The sequence below is a fragment of the Cavia porcellus genome, unplaced genomic scaffold (genome assembly GCF_034190915.1).
Source record: "Cavia porcellus strain 051 isolate PalLab524CR breed Dunkin Hartley unplaced genomic scaffold, mCavPor4.1 scaffold_11, whole genome shotgun sequence".
NCBI classification, from domain to species: domain Eukaryota; kingdom Metazoa; phylum Chordata; class Mammalia; order Rodentia; family Caviidae; genus Cavia; species Cavia porcellus.
In genome coordinates, this window is record NW_026947494.1 from 71,279,433 (window position 1) to 71,300,715 (window position 21,283).

Sequence of the window (21,283 nt, forward strand, 5' to 3'; positions counted from 1 at the left end):
CTAGTTAACGACAAAAATTTCACTGAGAGGGAGGAAAAAAATTGTAGCGTTTATAAAAATGTTGATGTAGATATAATTAGATCCATTTTAGGACCAAAAGTTTTATGCAGAAACTGACAGAAGGATACACAATAATTATAGTTTCCTGACAAGCTGAATAGAGTTTTCTTTTTTTATCTTATGGTTTTAGAAAACCAAACTGTAAATAAATATGCAGTTTGACAGATTGTAATTGCGATCAGCAAGGCGTCTTTTCATTTAATCAGATGGTGTTATTAAAATGGGTTACAATTAAACATTTTATAATGTGACGTAGGACTCCATTAAAATTCTCCAGCAACCAGCAGTTTACAGCTGATGCTTCAGCAGCCTTTTTCATTTGCAGAAATGTTATTGGCTCTGACCTTCTGCTAGATGGGTCTCTTTCTTCTTCTTCTTTAACAAATAATGTTGAGCAGCTATTTTTTGTGTGTGTGCACAACTAAGACATTAGTTTTGCATGCTCTTCTTGAGTTATTGTGACTCTTACAGTGAATGTGCTAGACCAAGTAGATTTGAAAAAACTACGTTTACTTGACAGAAAATTCATTTTCTCTGTTTATATAATAGTCATCCCCATCAACTGCAAATTAATATTGAGCTTACAGTTAAATTTGTTCCAGAGAGAGATTCATAGTAAGCTTTTTCAGAGTGTAAATATCAGTTAATATTTTATATTCCTAGAAAAATACATCCTTAAACAAAGGATAAAAAGGTGTGAAATTGAATTTGCCAGTAATTAAAAGGAAAATCATTTCAAAATACTAACGAGACATTATGAGGTGTTTTCCTGTTCTTTCTGAGTCTTTGTGACATGATTGTGACAATAAATCTCTTGATCTTCCTGAAGAACATCCAGAAATGTGACTAAACGTTACCATAGGATCCACGTCAGATGATCAGGTAACAGAGCATAATGGAAAAGGGAATCCAAACTGTTGGGGCTGGGGATTTAGCTCAGCGGCATAAGCGCCTGCCTTGCAAGCAGGCAGTCGTGAGTTCGATCCCTGGTACCGATAAAAATGAAAAAGACAAAAAAAAAAAAAAAAAAAAGGGAATCCAAACTGTAGGACTACACTTTGACAGGACAAAAGCATACACAAGCGTGGTACACACTGTGGGCTTGTACTGTGCATCGCTGACAATCTGTCCGCACTCACAGTGTAGGAGGCTGAGCTTGCTTTCTAGAATAGAAGCAAATTCAGTAGAGCAGAGGGGAGAACTCTGCCTCATGTTGGTCCACCTGTGTGTTTTAGCCAGACAAGAAGGCAGAGTTCAGTGGTGATGACAAAGCATTTACCATTTTTTGAAGAAGCAAATCTGTTTAGTAAATTGTAGTTAAAGAATTTGTCCAAGCTGAGGCTGTAGTTCAGTGGTAGAGGACTTGCTTCAATTCGCAGTGCCTTGGGTTCAAGGGGGAAAAAAGATTTTTCTAAAGGACAACTTTCAAATTAGAATGTGTCCAGTGGTCGGTATCACTTGTCGATAACAAATCTTTCAAGAGGAAAACTGTTCAGAAAAGTAGTCATTTGATTAATGAATGTCATTGTCCGTCTAGGGTAGTAAAATAAAATAATTTCAAGCTGTTCTATTATCAGTTATGTGTATTTGTGTAGAATAAACGTTTTATTTCCCACTCATCTGCTGCCTGACTTCTGCCTTACACTTTTCAGCATTCCCCACGTTTGTAGGATAAAAGGGATTTAAAAATCAAGCTTTCCCGTCTTCTGGAGCCGTGAAGGGCTTGTCGAGCTTTTCCTCAATTCCCTCCTCATTCTATGATAGGGCAGAGCACCGCGTTGGGGATCCCCTCGTTGTGTCCCCGGGCCCTGCACCCGGGAGTGAGGACATGTGTTGGCATCGGCCCTGCTCTGGCCCTCTGCAGTGTGACCCTCCACTCATTCAGTCATTCGCTTTCGTTTGTTCCTTTAGTAAAGCTCATGCATCTCCTGCTCTGTGTCCGGCGTGTTAAAGTCACAGTGAGCTTGTTGAGAACTGGAGCCCAACATGTCCTCAGCCACCTGCAGTGTGGGAAAGGAAGAGTGGACGATGGGCTCATGGCCCCCTTTCACCACTGCAGAGGAGGGAATAAAAGGGTGCCATCCAGTAGCTGCGAGGAACACTGAGGCAAAGCTTGCTGCTTTGTATCAACAGGACACCAGTGGACGTGGTGTTCCAGTCAGACATCACCCATGGGTGGGAATGATTCTCAGCCCCCGTACACTGCAGAAATACAGAGAAATAATAAATGTTAGGTACTGTCTTTGTAAGCTGGGAAAACCCCAAGTCATCTAACCGCAAATATTTATTGTACCTCTTATAAGAGCGTCTGTTTCTTCCTAACACGAGGGTCGGTAAACAACCACAAGGGGTGATAAAAATATACAATCTATTTAAAATTTAAAATGTGTCACAGCAAGAGACAGAGTGCTCTAAATCCCGCTCAAAGGGCTCCCCCTGCATTCAAAGCATTCATCCCGTGGTTCTTACCACTGTCCACTGTCGGGAGCAGGCCCGGAGGGTCCCTTTCCTGAGCATCTGTGCAAGGTATGTCAACTGCAGTGGACGCTGCTGCCGAGTACCGTCCACTGCTGCCGAAGGTCATCGAGCTCCTAAAACACTGCAGCAGCCCTCACTCACCTCATTCACTGGCCTGGACCTGTCTGCTTCTCATTCTGCCCCGAACTCTAAGTGGACATGGAAAGAGAGGGTTTTGTATCCACTCAGGACACAGAGGCGGCCGTGACAGTGTGATTAAGACGCCCAGAAAGGGCTTCCAGAACGTCTGTCTTCACAGATGGCGAGGATGGTACGATGAGGGTTCCTAAAGGGGTGGGAATTTTTAGGTCCATTGAAGACCACATGTCTCTTACTTAAACTTTCACCACACTCTCTGTAGCATACTTGGTGTGTGTGTATGTGTGCGCATGTAGTGGGCAGCAGGGCAGAGAGAGAGAGAGAGGGCCTGTAAATATAGACCGTATGGCAGAGCAGAAAAGACAGGCATAATTAATCAAAATATTAAAAAATCACATTTAATAATTAATAATTTTAAAACATTGCATACATTTCTATTCCATTGTGTAGTATTTTGTAGGTCCAGAATTTTAGTGTGCTTCTTGTATTCAGATGAGTATATTCAAATGAGTGCCTTTGAATACTTGTGTTTTTGGGGCCAATCATGCATCTTTTCTTTCTAAGACACAATCTGGGGCCAGTACTTCCACACAGAGCTATACTGTCAACCTGCCCACTTTTAGACATTGTTTTTGAGACAGGATCTGACTAAGTTGCCCAGGCTGTACTGACTGGTGATGCTCCCAGCCTGGCCTCTCAAGTGCTGGGATGACAGGTGTGCGCCACCACAGCGGGCTCTGAACATATAATCTTTCTTAATTGCTTAAATGCAGTTTTATACTGTTTGTGGGGCTCATTTTTTTTTACCCCTTGCTCATCTGACCTTATAGTCAGGAATTAAGTAAGAGATTCATCCCACTGGAAACATTTACAGAAAAGAACCACACAGCAGCAAGAGCCCTAGTTACTCCGCTGGGGCCCATGTTTGAGAGCTGTGAGTCTACTGCTATACCTTTCTGTGGGTTTGATCAGTCTGTCAGTTAAACATCTGCAAATGCACATAATAGGCCTGCAATATATGTTAACTCATTAGCAATTCAGCTTCTCCCTTGAAATGAAGGATGCATGATGATGTGATCCTCAAGGTCACTCCCTGTTCAAGAATTCTCTGTTGACCATGTACCCCCGATTCAATGAGACTTTTAGTAATGTAAATATTAGCGAGTACTCAGAAAGATCCCTTATTAAACTTGGAAAGCAAAGATGAATATTCTGGAGTTGATGGAAGAGCCGACTGAGTCCACTTCTGAATACCACGGGGAAGAGGAACTGCTGCAGCTGCTTACTAGTGCAGAGAAAAACTGTATCTGAATTTTGGATGAAAGTGAAAAATACCTTATCCAGTTGAAACTACAGAGGTAATTTACATAGGATGTAATTACACAGCTGGAATTTGTCCAGAAGCTTTGGCTGACCCGCCTCCTTCTATAAGAAGTACATTTACCATGGGGTCTTTAATGATGGCATGAGACCAAGACCCTCAACTTCAACTCCAGATCTGAAACAACAGTGTCCACTGCACCTCTTTAATACACTGAACTCCCTCAGCACGCATCTCAGAGCATTTTTTTAACACTGCTTCAGCAGCACCAATTCTTAGCAAACCTTGTCTTCCCTCGGGGCCTCTAGTCTCACCACTCCCACCTAATTCTACAATTCTTAATTTCTGTGATCAGTGCCTAGAAGGAACCTTAGGAACTGTGTTTGCTCAGGTAAGATTTTTCACAAAAGGTTAAGCCCCACTCAATGACTTTTTTTTTTTTTTTAGAAAATGGTAACCGATTATTTTTATTTTGGGCAGCTGCTTTCATTTTTGAAATTCAGGCTTTACTGTCAGCCAGCTTTTAATGAGAGCAGAGAGCAGTATAAAGTCATTTTTAAGGCTTCATAATAGGGTGACACCCAGATCTAGTATAGCTAGCACTTCTAAGCAAGTGGATACTGAGTAGAGTTCATAGGCATTCATGAAAAATTTGCTAAAGTTTCATACACTTCTAAAGGAGATTTCAGCATTTCCTTGGGCATAAGCGTGGAATAAGAAAGGAACAAGAAGCACATTTCACTGTGAGGTGGTAGCTATAATTTTAAAAGCTATTGAAAGAAATGAATTTAAGTAATCTGGATGACCAGAGGACAGAAAGATTTATATCCCTCCTTTTGACAAAACATCATCATAAATTAACTTGTCTTTTCACAAAGCATATAAAGTTCATATTTGAAATAAATGTCCCCTGATACAAAATAAAAACTAAAGCAATACTCAAATTCTAGGTCTGGCAAAGCCTCCAGATCTGAAATTGCTTTCTTGACTTGAGTTTCCAAATGGAGTACTTGCCCCACAAACATCCAGTTTTCAGAGATTCAGATTCAGAGAGTCAGGGGGAACCAAATGGTTCTTTTATAGATTTGCCCTCCAACTGCCATAATTAATAACTTGGTTTGAAATAACGTGTGCATGTTGGATTGAACTGTTTCCTTTTCATTTGTGCACGATGGTATAGGCAGTTTTTTGTCCAGAAATTAATGGTGATCAAGTAGTGAAACCAATAATAGTAAACGATAGAGTCTATCAAATAAAGACAATTAGTTTTGCATTGAAAGGAATGCATACCATAAATTAAGGAGGAAATGAACATTTATCCTAACAAAGATTTTCCTGTGTTAAAACCCTAGATTTATTTTTTACAATGAGATGAATCTGTTTATAAACATATATGGGTAATTTTTTTGTATTATGTATGTGTGTGAGACTAATGTTCAGAATTTTAAAATAGTATACCATGCAGTATAGGCAACATTGTATTAATATACAATGCATTTCCCACTTGACAACAAACTAGCAACTGACATTGCATATTCCAATTCTATTCAATAAAACTTGGGACACATGAATGTCTCTAGCATCCCTATATCTGTTTGTGAAGTGTGCCCAGGTTATTTGAAAGCTTGCAGCATATTCTCTCTATTGTTATATTTTTACATTTTGACTTATATGTCCCACATATTTATAAACCATCCTGATCAAGCTTGAACCAGCTTGATTACTTTTGATTTGTGCTGTAAGATTTCCTCATTCTTCTTGGAAATTTCGAGACATTTTACTCTAAACCTATTCTTTCTTTCTTTAGATTTATTTACTACATTTAGGAGTAGAAAAGTCCAATTTCAATCATGTTTGAAATAACTCATTTTAGACAAGTGCGTGCTGCTCTGCTTACAAAACATATATGAGTGGAGACGCAATCACTACAACCCGGCTTCCTGCCACAGAAACATTTCAGCATTATAGCATTACAGAAATAGAATGACATGCATAATGAAAGATTTCAAGATTCACCCAAGGCATTTATTCTCTTCACCTTAATGTTCTCAGCAGTAGCGGAGTATCCATTAAAAGGTACTATGAATTATGGTTGCCTAGCAACTGGAAGGAGCTTGTAACAGCACCAAAGAATGAAATGGCTGGTTGATAAAATGAATTTCTCTGAGCATTAGCCTGTTGAAACTGCCTTTTCTTGTGGAACATAAAGTGCATTTATTTGTCTCATGCATTTTTTATTAGAAAATTATTTGAGTTCCAGGGACTTGAATCGTTTTGCTACAGGAGATATTTGATTTTAATGTGTTGTACTAAAATAAGTAATAAAAGACACTTTCTTCAAAGCAAAGTCGCCAAACAATCCTGTGTGGATTTTTGAAGCAAGAAGTAAAATATTTGATAAACTATTCCATTAGTGGTTTCTAATTAAGAATGGCTTCAGATCGAATTGAAAAATTCTACTGATGCCATCAAAGAATGAGGTTGAAATACTGGATTCTTTCTAGTTACATGAGCTCTACAAACATTCTATTGACTCTGAAATACAAAGGAAGCATGAATTGTTAAAATCTTGTACTTTGGTGCTTATAAAAATTCAACAAAGGTCTAAATATTTACAGAAACTTTAGCAGTTACACATTATCTTCATTTTATCTTATTTAATTTTATCATAATATATTGTCCATATACACACTTTTCCCCCTGTGATTCCTAGACTTTCCTCATTTGCAGTGATTAAATTATGGACCATATTGCATTGCTTTGCAGGTCACTTGCCCCAAGAAATATATACTCAGGTGACATAAATAGATAGTGTCAGCAGCTACTAACAGTACGTATTTGAAATAGTTATATTGTATGAGCATTTTTCAATGTAAAGTAAATCATATCTTCTGCCTAGGCTCACAGAAAATGTAAACAACCAAAAATTGAAAAAAAAAGTTAAAATCAGCTCAAAGTAGAAACAGTTTAATCCCAATTAATGATGCCCTGTGTTATTTCATTTTGGCCACCACTTTCTACACTTTGGTGTTACCCTTACCTCTACACATGGAAAGCTTCCTGTACAATATGCTTTCTATACAGAGTGTAGTACATATGTATTCATCTATTCGCGCATAGAAGGAGTTGCATTACCCGCATGCAACCATCACTTTTTAATAACTCTTCTATATATAATATATCATTTCTGAAATTTCAGAACATGATGTTTTTATGCTAACAATCTCTGGTTCGAAAATAGTTATGCTAAGCCAATTTTTATTCTATTGGGAGAACTGTAGGTACTTTATTGCCTGAAAGTAAATGAGAACAAGTTCATTGTAAGAGGAAGAATCAAATGGGAATGTTATTGATCCCTCCAAATGGAAAGAATTTTATACAGGGTAAATATTCATGTAGGTAGCAACAAAATGACCACCTCCTAAAGTGACGATTGTGGCACTATCAGAGTCCACCTGGACAAGGGCGCTGGAGTATATTTGTTGAAATACATCAGTGTAGTCAAACAAGCTTGTGATTTTCCATTAACAATACTCCCTGACAGTGTTTTCTCTGGGGCTGGAAATTTCCAGCTGTAGCTGCAGATCTTTACTTCACTAAGGGTGCTGGACTTTGGTTTTACATCTTCCCCTTAACTCAAATTAGGAGAGTGGGTTTTTCCCTCTTTGGGAATTGCATCACAGACCAAGCTTTCCCATTTTCAGTGTGAAGTTCTCACCTGAGCTTTTTATCACAGTTGTATGTGAGATCAGATACTGTTTTGATTGAGTGAGTCAGAAAACACTTATCAAAAGACATAGAATTTATATCTTTTAAAAGGACTGATATGCAAAGCCCAGATTCTGGCTAAAAATTCAAAAATGAAGGTATCTGTCTATGTTGATGATTAGTATTTTTCCTACAGTGATGATTGGAAGGGCTGGGTTTTCCCTGTGAAGAGTAAAAGTTTGTACTATCGTTAATCAGCAGTGTGAACGTGGGAAGATGAGAAATGACCATTCCACTGTGGCCTTACATCTCACTGTGTTTGCTCAGCCAGGTCACTGGACTTTCAGAGCCTCGATTTCCTTTAAAGGGAATGACAGTATGTCTTTCACTGAGTAACCTTAAAATTAAATGTGTAATCCTGCATGTAATCTTAGTGTGTAATACTGTCAATGCTTAATAAACAGGAATAGAATCTGAATTGAAATGATCAGTTTTCAACATTGAACCTTGGTGAAGTAATAGGCTCTTTGAGTGGGCATCAGTGAACACACAGAAGGGGCTAAACACCTCTAAATCCTCCTGAGAGTGCTGGCAGGCATCCACCACTACAGTTTCCATTGCAAAGGAATCACAGGACTCTCCTCCTGTGAGAAGAGAAACTGGATTAGAGAGGGAAGGTACAGCTGGGGCTCTGGCAAAATTATGAGCCAAACTAATCATGTTACTTACTGGAGTGGGCCCCAATACTCCCATGCCAGAAACTTTCTCTTGGGCACCCAGGATACATCTCCTGAAGCTTAAGGTGTGATCCTCTGATGGCTCTTCAAAACTCCTTCAAACAGAAAAACTGAGTTGGTTTTTCAAAACCAGAAGTTCCATAGAATAAATTGACTTTGAGCTTTAAAGCCTTAACAGTTATGTTATTAAGTTAATTGTAACTTGTCCAGACTAAACTGTATAGATTTCAAGCATGACTAAAAGATAAAAAGATAGCTTGGAGAGGTGAGAGCCATCTTGTTAAAGCTATATATGAATAATCAAACATATAAATAAATTAAGCATTAGTCACTGTCAGTATTTTGCAAAAATTGAAAGTCCAGAGAGTTTAATGCAGCAGAATCCTACTTGAACATAAAAAGACTATACTTGTAATAATCCTTTGTTGCTACAGAGGGAGCCAAATTGAAAACTCCTTCTAATATTTGCAAAGATTTATGAAATTCAACCTGTATGTGTTTACCATGTGCCTCCCAGGTAAAGGACTTTTAATAGAGAAAGATGCCTGTAAATATTTTGATGATTTTATCAAATCTATGCTCAAAATGTTATGACACAGCTATTGTTTAGGACCCTATTATTAGATTATTTTAGATTATCCCTTGATTATGGAAAATGAATATTATACTCAGAATAACTATTTTCTTTTAATATGAAAATTTTTAATTTAAAACTTTTCTACATAGAAACAGTCAGGAGCTGGTAAATCTTTTGATGGATTACCAATCCATTAGAATAAAAATTAGAGAAAGAGATATGCAAGGTAAGAGGTGAACAGGATTTATCATTCACGGCAATTACATTCACAGTTCAGCCACAATCGTTTCTGACTCATATAGGTAGGATGTGTGTGTGTGTGTTTTTAAAGACTTCTATTTAAATGAGATTCTGCTTCTACAGCCATCTATGAAAATGTGGCAGAATCTAACATTTTAGTCTTGGAATGACTATAGCTCATGAATATTCCATCGCTGGCAGTTGCCAGAATCTTCAAATAAGCAACAACTTAAGGTCAAAAAGAAGTAGAGAACACATTACAGAGTTTTAGTTGATGTTACAGTTTGATTTTGAGAGAGATATTTCTGCATACGCTGAGTTCCAGAGATGCCTAGAGTTGACATGCTCCTGTGATGTGTGGGTTATGTCCTCCTGAATGTGTCCTAAAGACTAGGGCTTTACAGTGTATTCTTTTTCCGACACATTAATTCATGCTGTATTACCCAGGAATTCTATATCCAATCTCTGAATTTTTCCATCCAAATAAAAATGTTGTAGGAAAAATAAATCAAATATTCCATTAAAATAAAATAAACATGTTTACAGAGTAAAACCTAAGAGAGAAATAGTGAAATGGTGGTCGTAATTTAAGAGAAACAGGACAATTTCTTGTAGATAAGTTTGCTTCTAGAAATTTCTATCTTTAGGAAAAGATTACCTAATCTAGGTATAATTGTACTGATGTTTCAAACTACCAATTGTGAATTAGAAGGTGAACGCAGTTGTTAGGAATGTTTAATTAACTCCAAAAGTGGCATTCTAAGAATTACGAACATTCCGAGCATAGACTAGAAGAAGAAATGAAATGATCTAACAAATAGAAGACTGAAGAAGTGTCATATGTGCCTGTGTGCTGTTTAAGATAAAACACATTTTGTCCCTAATTCAGGAGTAGGCTGCTAAGATAAACCCCAGAAATTCTGAATCTGATGCAGAAGAGTGGTCAGCATCTCGCCTATTCATATTCAAGTTATCAGGGGAGCCGTGCTGTGGGCTGTACTAAGCGCAGCGTGTGGGTAAACACCGTGAAGTGGCATTTCTATCACTGGTTTAAAAAACACAGATTTAAAACGAAGAAGAGAGAGAAGAAAGAGTAACATGGTATTCTGAGGCCAGTTCAAGAAGTTTCACATTATCAGCTGCTACCAGGTCCTTTCAGCACAGCTATTGTCCCTCTCTGGGAGTGATGTCCCTTCCTGCCAAACTGTCTGCAGCCTAACGTGCCCAGGGCTCTGCCACTCTTGTCTCCGCCTGGCTGTGGCCTGAGCAGTCACCTACATTGCAGCAGGAGAACTTTTGCCCTGTGTTCAACATAGTCAAACACAGAAAGCAGACGTGGGAATAAAGGGGAAGTAGAAGTCTAACATTTAGATTCTACAAATCTTTTTTGAAATAATCTGTATGTATTTCAGACCACTCTTAAATAACTTACAAGTCACCTACTAAGCGTCAGGCTCACCTCTAGAAGCTTCACAATGGCACTATAGCATTTAATTTTCACAGCATCCGTCTAAGGTGGATGTCTTAAACTCCATTTTTGCAGACAGAGAAACTAAGGTTGAGAGAAATGAAAGCAACCATTAAAACTTAGTCTTCCCCTCCAGTGATCTTTCCAAAGCAGTCCCAATCAAAAAACTTTGCAATGTTACGCAGGCAAAAAAAAAAAGAATAAAGAAAAGAAAAGGAATAGTGCCATCTTCTTGCTCAGGACAGTTGCTGAAGAGAAGCTTTTGAGTGAAGCAGAATCACACAATCCTCAAGTTAGCAAAAATGCAGTCAAGTAAGGTTATTGTTTAAGGGAGACCGAGAACTAAGTGCTTTAGTGCTTAACAGTTGTTAGGTTTCACAGTCAGCACGAGGGTAGCACCTTTCAGGACTTACAACTCTCCAAAGATTGCTCCTCTTCTATACAGTTTGTTGATGCTCAATCTTTATATTTTATAAAATATATAAAACAGGTGATTGGTAATTGTTATAAATTTATAATTAGTCTCATGCATAAAGAACTAGAATCTTATTGTTTATTCAAATCAACTCTCTTGAGTATTTTCGAAAGTTTTCCACACTAGTTTAGTAAGATTATTAAACTATCTAATAATCTAAATAATCAGAACCTCAAAATAAACAGAATTGTTAATAATGCATAGAATAGGAAAAACAAATAACTATCAAATGAGCTAATGTCAGTTATTCTCTCAAGAATATATCATTCTGATCCCAAACACTGCCAAAAAGAAAAATACATCGTTGTGTCAAAACGAATACTAATTTAGCCTTTTTTTCTTACTCTTTTAAAGTAATTTAAAAAGGGGTAAGCCCCAGGAGTAAAGTTAGAGCACCTCTGTTTTTAAGCTCAACTTCTTTTTAGGCTTAGATAACTGTTAACCTCGAAGAGCCCCATCTGTGAGGTGGGTTAATAGCGGTGCCCCACTGCAGCTAGAGAGAGGTAGTGTCTGTTTGGCACCTGCACCCAGGGCGCACAAATATTTGCTGAATCCCAGTCTGACTCGTGATCTCCAGAGTCACAAGGGTTTCACTTTTCAAAAAACATTGGCAGTGGCCTTCCCACTATTATTTCAAAGCTCTCGAATGCAATTTAGGAAGATTTTCAACATAATTAAAAATAAAGTATAAATTCTTACAAACCAAGTTTCCAATAAGCTAAAGCGCATCCCATTTTATTCTGATGTTTTTGTGGATTTTTGTTGTGGTTTTGGTTTGGGTTATTTTTTAATTTTTTTGGCCGAATATGATCCTTGTTTTTGACTTACATAATAACAGCGCATACAGCCCTACGTGGTAAGGGAACGTCCTCCTACTGCTGCCTAGCAGACCTCAGTTTTATTACTCAACACCAAACAGGAGCCCTTGGAATGCACACATTACGGTTCGCTCCTTTTGTTCCTGGAGGCTTCACTTTGCCGCCTTAGACAGTTCTGAAATTGAGGCAAAGTTCAGCTGTAGCTTGAGGTATCTGAAGGTTCTGGTACTTTCTTCTATGTAAAATCAAGTTAATCTTATAATGTACTTTGTTGGTATTTATAGAGTAAAGAAAATCCACCACAAGGAGCTAAGGAATTCCAAAAAAGAAGGGATGCTGATTTGTTTTATTGTTTTATTAAGTTATCTCACCCTAAAAAAGATAATAATTGACTAAATTTGTGGCAGCAGACTTTTTTAGGAACATGAACTAAAAGGGGGTGTATGCTGTAGTTTTGCATTACATGTTCAGTTCTGAAAAGAGTTTGGCAATACTGTCACTATACAATACGGTACACGTTTCCCAGGTGGCACTATACACAGGGATCATCAGCAATGGTAAAATTTGGAATCAGTAGTAATTTCAGGAAATAAAGAAAAACAGTGCCTTTGAGAAAAAGAAAAAAAATTCTTATAGCCAGGCAAAGATGAGAATACATTAAAATCTTGATTATTTCCCAATATCTTGTGTGTGTATGACAGAGAGAGAGTGAGAGAGAGAGAGAGAGAAATAGAGAGAGAGAGAAGGAAATTTTAACAATATGAAGAATAAGTCATGTTTCCCATGAAAAATTACAACTTTACATAATTAGTGTACACACAGGGCAGAGATACTGCTGGGTTAAATGAAACTGGAATGCATAAATCAATAATGTCGCATAATAGAGGGTTTCTGTGCACTCACTACCTTTATTTGACCTCACACATATGGTGTTGGACCAGCAAGTTCACCTGCTACCGGGTGTTTCTAAGGCGAGGTAATTACATAGATCTGTAACACTTTATTTTACTCTTGCTTCTATTTGTATTTCTATGTCTTTCCTGCACAATTGCCCTTACAATTCTCTTGAGAAATAAGGAGCTCTATCTTATAGGTAAGTAAATTAAGAATAAGTAACTTATCCAAGGTCATAGCCAATCTAGGGGTATAAAAAAAGAGACTATACACAATAAGAAGTTGATTCCCACTGTAACACTTCTCCGAAAAACATCTTTTGGGAACAACACAATTCATAGATTTAGACAAGACAATGGCATATCCAACCTGTATCTGAATGACATGTAATCAGGACATGTGATTTTTATCTGTGTATAGCTAATTAAATACATCAGAGGATGCATAGGCAGAGTTCTTGTCACTGTGGGACACATTCAAGGGAGCCCAAAGCCGCATGCATCCCTCTGTTGAATACAACATAGGTAACATCATTCAATTATAGTCATATGGATTTCAATACAGCATCAGGGCAGAACAAGTTTATGTTTGTGCCATTTAATTACTATTGTACCCATCAGAAAAAATATAACAGACAGTCAGCAGGAAAAGAAGTTATTATTCTAAATGAAGACATGAAATGTCCCTTAGTGATTTGACACAACCCTGCCCCAGATGCACATACTCGTAAACCCACCTTCCAGTGACATCTACCTCCTTTAGAGCCTTGTACCTTCTGGAAATGAAGTCACCATTGTTTTCTGTGCTAACACATGCCATAAAATTAAGAAATTTTGAGAACCAATATGTTCTATTCTTAAGACGCAGTTATAACAATGGTACATTGTAATAATAGTTGAAAGGCTTGAAGATAAAGGTCTTTAAAATGGTTTCCTCCTAGGAATGGGGACCTGTTTGTCCTTCTCTGGCAGTATCACTGTCATTGTCTACTCTCAGCTGTAGCATGCTGTGAACAGGGTGGTCTGGAAAGCTAAGAAGTAGACTCTGGGTGTGACATTTGTAGTAGAGCAACTTGTGTACATAAAACTCTGTAGTCCGTGTTCTCTGTGAAGCACTGTTTGCCAGACACACAGAGCTTAGCCCCTGCTCTGGGCAAAGTCTACAGATACCATAAATCATCTGTGAAAAAGCAGAATTCGAAACTTAAAATCCTGTTTGAAGGCTCTCTGTTCCCAGCTTCACAATTCCGCAGGGAGCGTAACTTCCACTTTATGAGGAAATCATAGTGTCTCAAAAGAAAAAAACAAACCAACTCTTTCAGCATTCCTAAAGTTACTCTGTGTTTTCACCTGTTTCCCCTCTCTACTCAGGCAGTATAGAGGTGTGATTTGGGGCAGTGGAATACAAGGTACAAAGGTACGGTGACAACTACTTGAACTGAGACCCTGCCCTTCCTTCTGTAGTTTCTCAGCTCTCCGTCCCCCTTCTCTAACTGCGTGTGCACGGTCCTCCTTCTGCTCTTTTCCGTTGGAGTCTCTCTTCTTTTTCTTTAGACTATCATATCTACTTTTTGTCTCGTCTCTCACTTTGAGCTAACTTCCTTCTATCTACTAACGTGTTTCAGTGTCTTATTCTGTTAAAAGGCAGCTAACCACCGGTCCTAATCCTTCCTGTTTCTTCAGGTATTTTTTCTGTCTCTTCCCTCTTCTGCCACAGCCTTAAAGATGGGCACTGCTTCTCTGGAGACCCCTGGTCCTGCTCTTCCCATGTGATGTCCCGGTAAAAGGAAGGGAGGGCCTCTGACATAAGCGCGTTTGGTCCAGTGAACGTGCTGATCTCTAAGATCCTTTCCGCTGGAGCTGATTCCCACTCTCTGGAGCACGGCAGGCCTGAATGTGTGTACCTCACCTCAAGATTCCAGTTAGAGCCATGGTTTTAACCATGACCTCACATAGGGGCAAACGCATCCGTGTCACCTGCACAGCTCTCATTTCAGCTCTATTCCAGACCTCCTGAATGATGATAAAATATCCCCTTTGGGGTTTTCTTCTAGCATCCCAAACATGCTTCCCTCACTACACCAACATCCTCCTTCTGGCTTCATCTGTGTTATTACTACTCTCCTAGCTGCCAGCGCCTGTCACCTGACTGTCATCATTTCTGCTCCCGGGTCTCCAAGTTCCCGTCTCTACTGTGCCTTTTACAGGACTGCTTCTTATCTACTCCAAGCACAGAAACCCAGGGAAGGGGGTGTTTACCAACTACAAACATGAGAAAGTAAGCGACTGTCTCTCTCTGGAGTGATGTTCAGATCTTAAAGTATTTATTCTCCTTCCATTCTTTTGCATACAATTTGCTGGAATAGTTCTTTTAAAATCTAGTTTTATTATATGACTTCAGTGCTCAGAAATCTTTTCCAGTCTTCCTTGCTTTTCAGTAGGAGTTATGATCTTTGGGAAGAGTTGCCATGAGGTAGGATGGGGACTTTGGAACTGTGTGACCCAGTGGACAGTGCTGCCCACCTTCCCTAAGTGCCTAATGCCTGTGTCTCATTACAGCCTTATATTCTGTATTTCTCAACATATTTCTTACATATCCAGAAGTGTCAATAAAATTAATTACTTAGTCATTTTATAAATACTTCCACTATACTTCTGCCTACCTGAGATTATTTTGTTTGGAATTTTCTTGTTTTCTTTCCTGTGGTTACTAAAATTTAACAACTGTGGCCATTAATCATGAAATGTCAACTTCATTGCGTTAAGAAGTGCCTAGCAGCTAGCAAAGCTTCTGGGGGTGTGTGCGTGAGGGTCACAGAGGCTCTGTCTTGGGTACTGTCTATTACCCCTCACCAATCCCTCTCTGCATCTGTTCACCTGCTCTGTTTTCCAGTTGCCATAAACTTTGTTCTACTGTGTTCTTCCACAAAGAAGCTTCTTGCTCGAAGCTGGCTCACCATGGATTTGACTGCCGAAAGCTATGAGCTAAACTGAGCCCCAGTCCTCACAGTTCTGAGTGTCTCGTACTGTGCCTCAATGATGCAAAAGCTGGTTAATATAGCAGTCTTCAAACTCAGCTCAAAATGCTCTCAAATGAATGGGTTCTGTGTCCTCACATCAAGCATCTGTCCCTCTCCAGTTCTGTATGACACTGTCTGTTTCATTGTTGGTGAATGTCCTAAGTCTTCTGCTATATTTAAGTACTCTCAATCTGATAGCCACATTAGTTTCCTCTATGAATTCCCACCAATGTGGAATGTGAACCATAGTTGGTGCAGACATTTTCACTTATTAAATGACAGTATTATCCACATATCTTGCTAATAAAAACAAAAAAGTTTATCAAAATTATGGATAAAAAGTATCTTATACAGTGTGCAGGGCAACTACACTCCATTTGCCTGATTTTCCAACAACAAAATTATCTAAAACTATTTGTCAGTGTTCACACCCAACCTTTGTAGATAACACATATGTGGAAAATAGTAAGTCATACGTGAAAACATACATAGCTTTTGAGGTCCTTAACTGGAAATCTTATTTTTACAATGATAAGAGATCAGTTTAGCCATAGTTTGAAACTTGAACTCCTAGTAACTAATAATGTACCTTTCATTGTTGAAAAACAAAGTACCAGGATTAAACTGGTTACAAAATACACGAGCCTTGAGATTTTGCTAGATCCAATCTTTGGTCACAGTAATGTACATTTTAGACCATGGCCTCCATTGAATAAGCTCCATCCTAAGACATGAGATCTTCAAAGACACCTATGGGGAAACTTCATAATATAAATGTCATTTTATTGTTTTCAAACTTTCTCTTTAAATTTTTATTGCTTGAATTTGTAGTGCATTTACATAGTTCAGAATGAGAAGTTGTTCCTTGTTGTGCTTTATCTTTCTGTTTCTACTCCCCAGGGGAACCCGTAACCACCGCGTTATGTTTCTCCTTCCTCACACAGCATGTGGAGTCCTACTCCCTCACCTGCCCTCCACACCTTTTTTCACAGAAGCTGCTTACCATTTGCCCTGCACTCCTTTCCTTTTTCCACTGACGGCTTTCCCGTGGCCTCTGCTGCTTCCTTCTTCTCCATTGTTCTGTTGTGTTCTATTGTGTTAATTCCTCACAACCCAGTGATCGAATCTGCTATCAAAATGTATTTTGTTTTTACTTTGCTCATAATTATGAGAAATGCTTTAAGGAAGATCCATGCGTATTACTGTATATGTGGGCAAATACCATGATGGAATTTCTGTATTAAAAATGTAAATCTGTATTGTCAATTTTTAGTGTTTTTTCTTGGTATGTGTTTGTTATACATGATAAATACATTCATCACGGGACACTGGTACCTACACATATGGCGTCTCGATCCTTTTTATTTCCCCTACTGTTCTCTTCCTCCTGTGTCATTCATTTTATAGATATGTCCAATGCATTCTGGTGTGCGGCACTAATTTGCATCGTCATTATCTAGATAAGGAGCTGTCTTCTTCCCTTAGCCTTATCAGACTTTTGAATTTTGGCTAACCTAAGAGATAAAAATATCTAAGGATATTTTTCATAGTATCGAAACCACACTGTATTTTGTTTTTAGAGGTATAGTTGCTGTTAGAATTTATCCTAGTATATGTGAGAGAATTTAGTCTATTACTGAGTGGTATGGATATAATTTATTTTTCATCTGCTTACCAGTCAGTGGCGTGTATTAAGCAAGCCTTCCTTAACTCTCTAGTTTGGATTCAGTGGATTATGTGATTCACTATTATAAGTAAAGTTAAATACACAGTTGGGGCCATTTCCACATTTTATGTTCTTCCTCTTCCTGTACCAATCCTCTAGTGTTTCAATTTTCAGGTGTGTGAAGGTGTTTTAGGACGTAATGCTCTTAATCCTTCTTTATTATTCTTTGCTATTTCTGATAGTTCGTCTATCTGTGCTTTAGGACAGTTGCCTGACCCTGTAAAACAAAACAGAAACCATCCTAGTAGTTGCCTGTTAGTGTTGCCCCACACCGATAAACTAACCCAAAGAAAGCTGGCATCCTCCTGATGTTGAATCCTTTTCTGTAGTGCATGGTACACATTTACCTTTTCTCACTCTTTGCCATCAGCAGTGTTTGAAGCAAGTCATCTTTGTACATCCTCTACACATTTTGTTAAACTTACTAATGTTTATTACTAGCTATATTCCATGCTGCTATTTTTTCTTACATTTTCTCTTTGGAGACTTTCTCAAAAATAAGAGTGTGAAGTATGCCATATAAGAACATGTAAAATGTAGATCATATTCTACTTATGGAAAAATTTGTGGCCTTACATGAGTAAATAAATTTTATAAAAAGGAAATTAAAAGAAAGCCATTTCGTTGTACAGTAGACATTGTGATAATGAAAGGCAAAAAGGAAAGAAAGCGCTCAAAAGGGAAGAACTGGGATGGGGAAAAGGGAGAAGGAAGAAGGGAAAAGAATATACATGCACACACACACACACACACACACACACACACACATGATAGATTGCTATACTATTAATCTCTGTTAGTTCATCCAAAAGAACTTCCATTGTGTGATAGTTTGATCTTTTTTTGGTGCCTATATCTTGTAACCCAAACAACTACTAAGATAACTATGCAATGTATTGATTAGTGTTAATTTCCTACTATTTTTTTGAAATTCTGTATTGTTTCTAGCCTTTTTTCTGTTTTGATTTTTTAAAATAAAAAAGAAATGCTTTTAAGACACATTTGTATGACACCCACATTGCAGCACTGGTTGGGTCTCATCAGGGAAGAAATAGTTTCCCCTGTGATAGATCTGTGATATCAATGATTTCAACTGATGTCATTTACAGCAGCAAATAATAGAATAAAATAATTTGATTATTAACCAAATTAGTTCCACTTTCAAGTAAAACTTTATGACACTATCTCTGTTGTTGCAGCTCTTAACACCTAGCCCTTTCATGACAGTATTAGGTATCAGACACATGTGGCAGAGTAGAGATGTCCACATTCTGTCGAGTGAAAGTTGTGAGTCTTTTTTTTTATTTTAAAGAGAATAAAACAAGACCAACCAGAACAAAGCAAATCAAAACATAACAATGCAAGCAACACAGGACTTCAAACAAGACAACAGGAAATCAGCAATGGCTACCATAAGATTTCTAGTTTTCTTCAAAACAGCTTGTCCATACCATCATATGTGATGGTGAGCTGTGTGAATCTTGTCGGGAATACTGAGACAGATTCACACCCAGATAATGCAGGTTGCTCTCCAGAAATATCCCAGAATCTGTTTCCTTTCTCACTCTGCTGTAGCAATCATTTGATGGAGTGCACTTTGAGTGATCATCTGGAATAAATGGTAACAGATGTACAAGTATGTGGAGACACTGAACCTTCAACATGTGATTTTCTTCCAGGTTCCAATCTCAAGTATATGTTGTAGATGGTGTCATGATTTGATATCCCAAAAGGGATCCCATGGTTCTACTCTAGGAACAGCTTCATGGTTGAGGATATATTGTTTTTATACTAATGAAACGAAAGCCAAATTTTATAGGCTCTCAGTCCTGCCTGAAGCACAGGCATTAGGGACTGATACCTGCAGTCAACCTCCAAAAGTCAGCACAGGAGCACATCACGCTAACCTGTCGCACTTGAGGGAGGAATGGCTCTTGTTAACCCCAGACTCCTGCAGTCTGCGTCATGAAGCCACAATAGTGAGTCACAGAAACCTTAGCCAAGGACAGGCAATACGTGAATCTGACCTGAAAATTGAGTTTTGGTGATGTTTGCATTGATAGGGCATGGTGCCCCCCACACACTTATACAGTAAAATATTTTCATGTTAAGTACTACTCCCTTTAAAACCAGATCACTTGGTGAGAACAGGTTCAACAACCAGCATAATGACAAAAAGTTGATAAAGTAAAAGTGGGATTTAACAGCTAGTTTAAGTCATCCTGTAGAAAGGCTTTGGAAATAAGTATACACGTATCAGATTTTCAGCTGGACGGAGCAGGAGGTAGATTCCAACCTGACTACTATAACCAAAGAAAATTGTACAGTAAGTGATTTATTTAGAGTACTAATAGTCATGAGTTCTTTATGCTGCTGTGTTTCCCAGTATAATATAGAAACAATGCAGAATGTGTTATTCTCCATTGTCTGTAACCAAACTAAGCACATGGCATCTGAGACCTATTCATTGATTGGAATGTTGAACTTCCCTTACCCTTTTGGAAAATCCCTCTTATTTCCTGAAAAAGGTTAATACTGTTGTAACTTTAGCTTTTTCTTTTTCTGGAGGAATAAGAGTACCTCTAAATATGTATAATTCTTATAAAAACACTACTTTCATAGGAAAACATTGTTACATGTGTTTTGAAGTAAACATTTCGGCCCATGTTTGGGTTTGAATCACTTCATTACGATTTCAGCACAGAATGTTAAGGGCTGGGAATGTGTTTACTGCACATATTATCAGACATGCAAATAATCTTAAGGGAGTAATTGCAACTAGAAATAGCTAAATGAGATTTAGGCAACAGTGCACCTGTGTAGAATAAATGATGAAAAGAATTTTTAAAGTCTTTGAGAAGGCATAGTAATTCACTGCAGGACTAAGGATGTGACCTATTAAAATTTAGTGTTTAAATAAGAGATAAGCCTAATTATGGTAGATCTTATTGGGACAGTGGTGGTGCAAAACCATGCTAAACCATCACATTGTGGGTAGAGGCACCAAAAGGCCCGTTTTATGCCAGTGAGGCTCTTTGACAGTCTATTATAATGAATTTCAAGCAACTTATAAATCATTGTGCAGGGACTAATGATTTATTACCGCTGTAATGAACTTCACAGGCATCAATACATTAGTATCCACTTTGAAAAGAAACTTGTCAGGTCCCATTGGAATGATGATCAGTTTACTATTGTTATTAATGACCCCGATCAGCTCTTTGGATCTATGAATAATCTTTTTAGATGACAAAGAATTTCCATTTGGGGGGATCAATGCATATCTAAAATAAAAATATATGTTGTTCTTCATCTTTTTATCAGTGCCAAGCTGTTGTCACTTTCAAAGCTTCAAAATTATTTTCAAGTCTACGTAATTCAAACCTATTAAAATGCTAGTGAATACATCTCAAAGGATATTGTCATTTGCCTTTGCTTGTTTCTGTTACTAAATTATGGTGTTTTCTTTTTCTGGAAGCCTCAGCTGGATTCTGGTAGTTTGACTAAAGCAGAAATTACCATGTTAGGGCGTCCTCTTTTTTGTTGCTTTTTTAATGTTTAGTGATGTCAGACATTTGACCTGCAAGGCTTTTAAACCTGACCTCATGACTGCTCTCCATTCAT

The 21,283-nt window shown here is 38.1% G+C and overlaps 1 protein-coding gene across 2 annotated transcripts in view; it reads left to right on the top strand.

Annotated features, from left to right (window-relative positions):
* Positions 1-21,283, top strand: part of Tox (thymocyte selection associated high mobility group box) — a 296,483-nt gene that overhangs the window by 201,007 nt on the left and 74,193 nt on the right. The gene's annotated exons all lie outside the window — the stretch shown is intronic.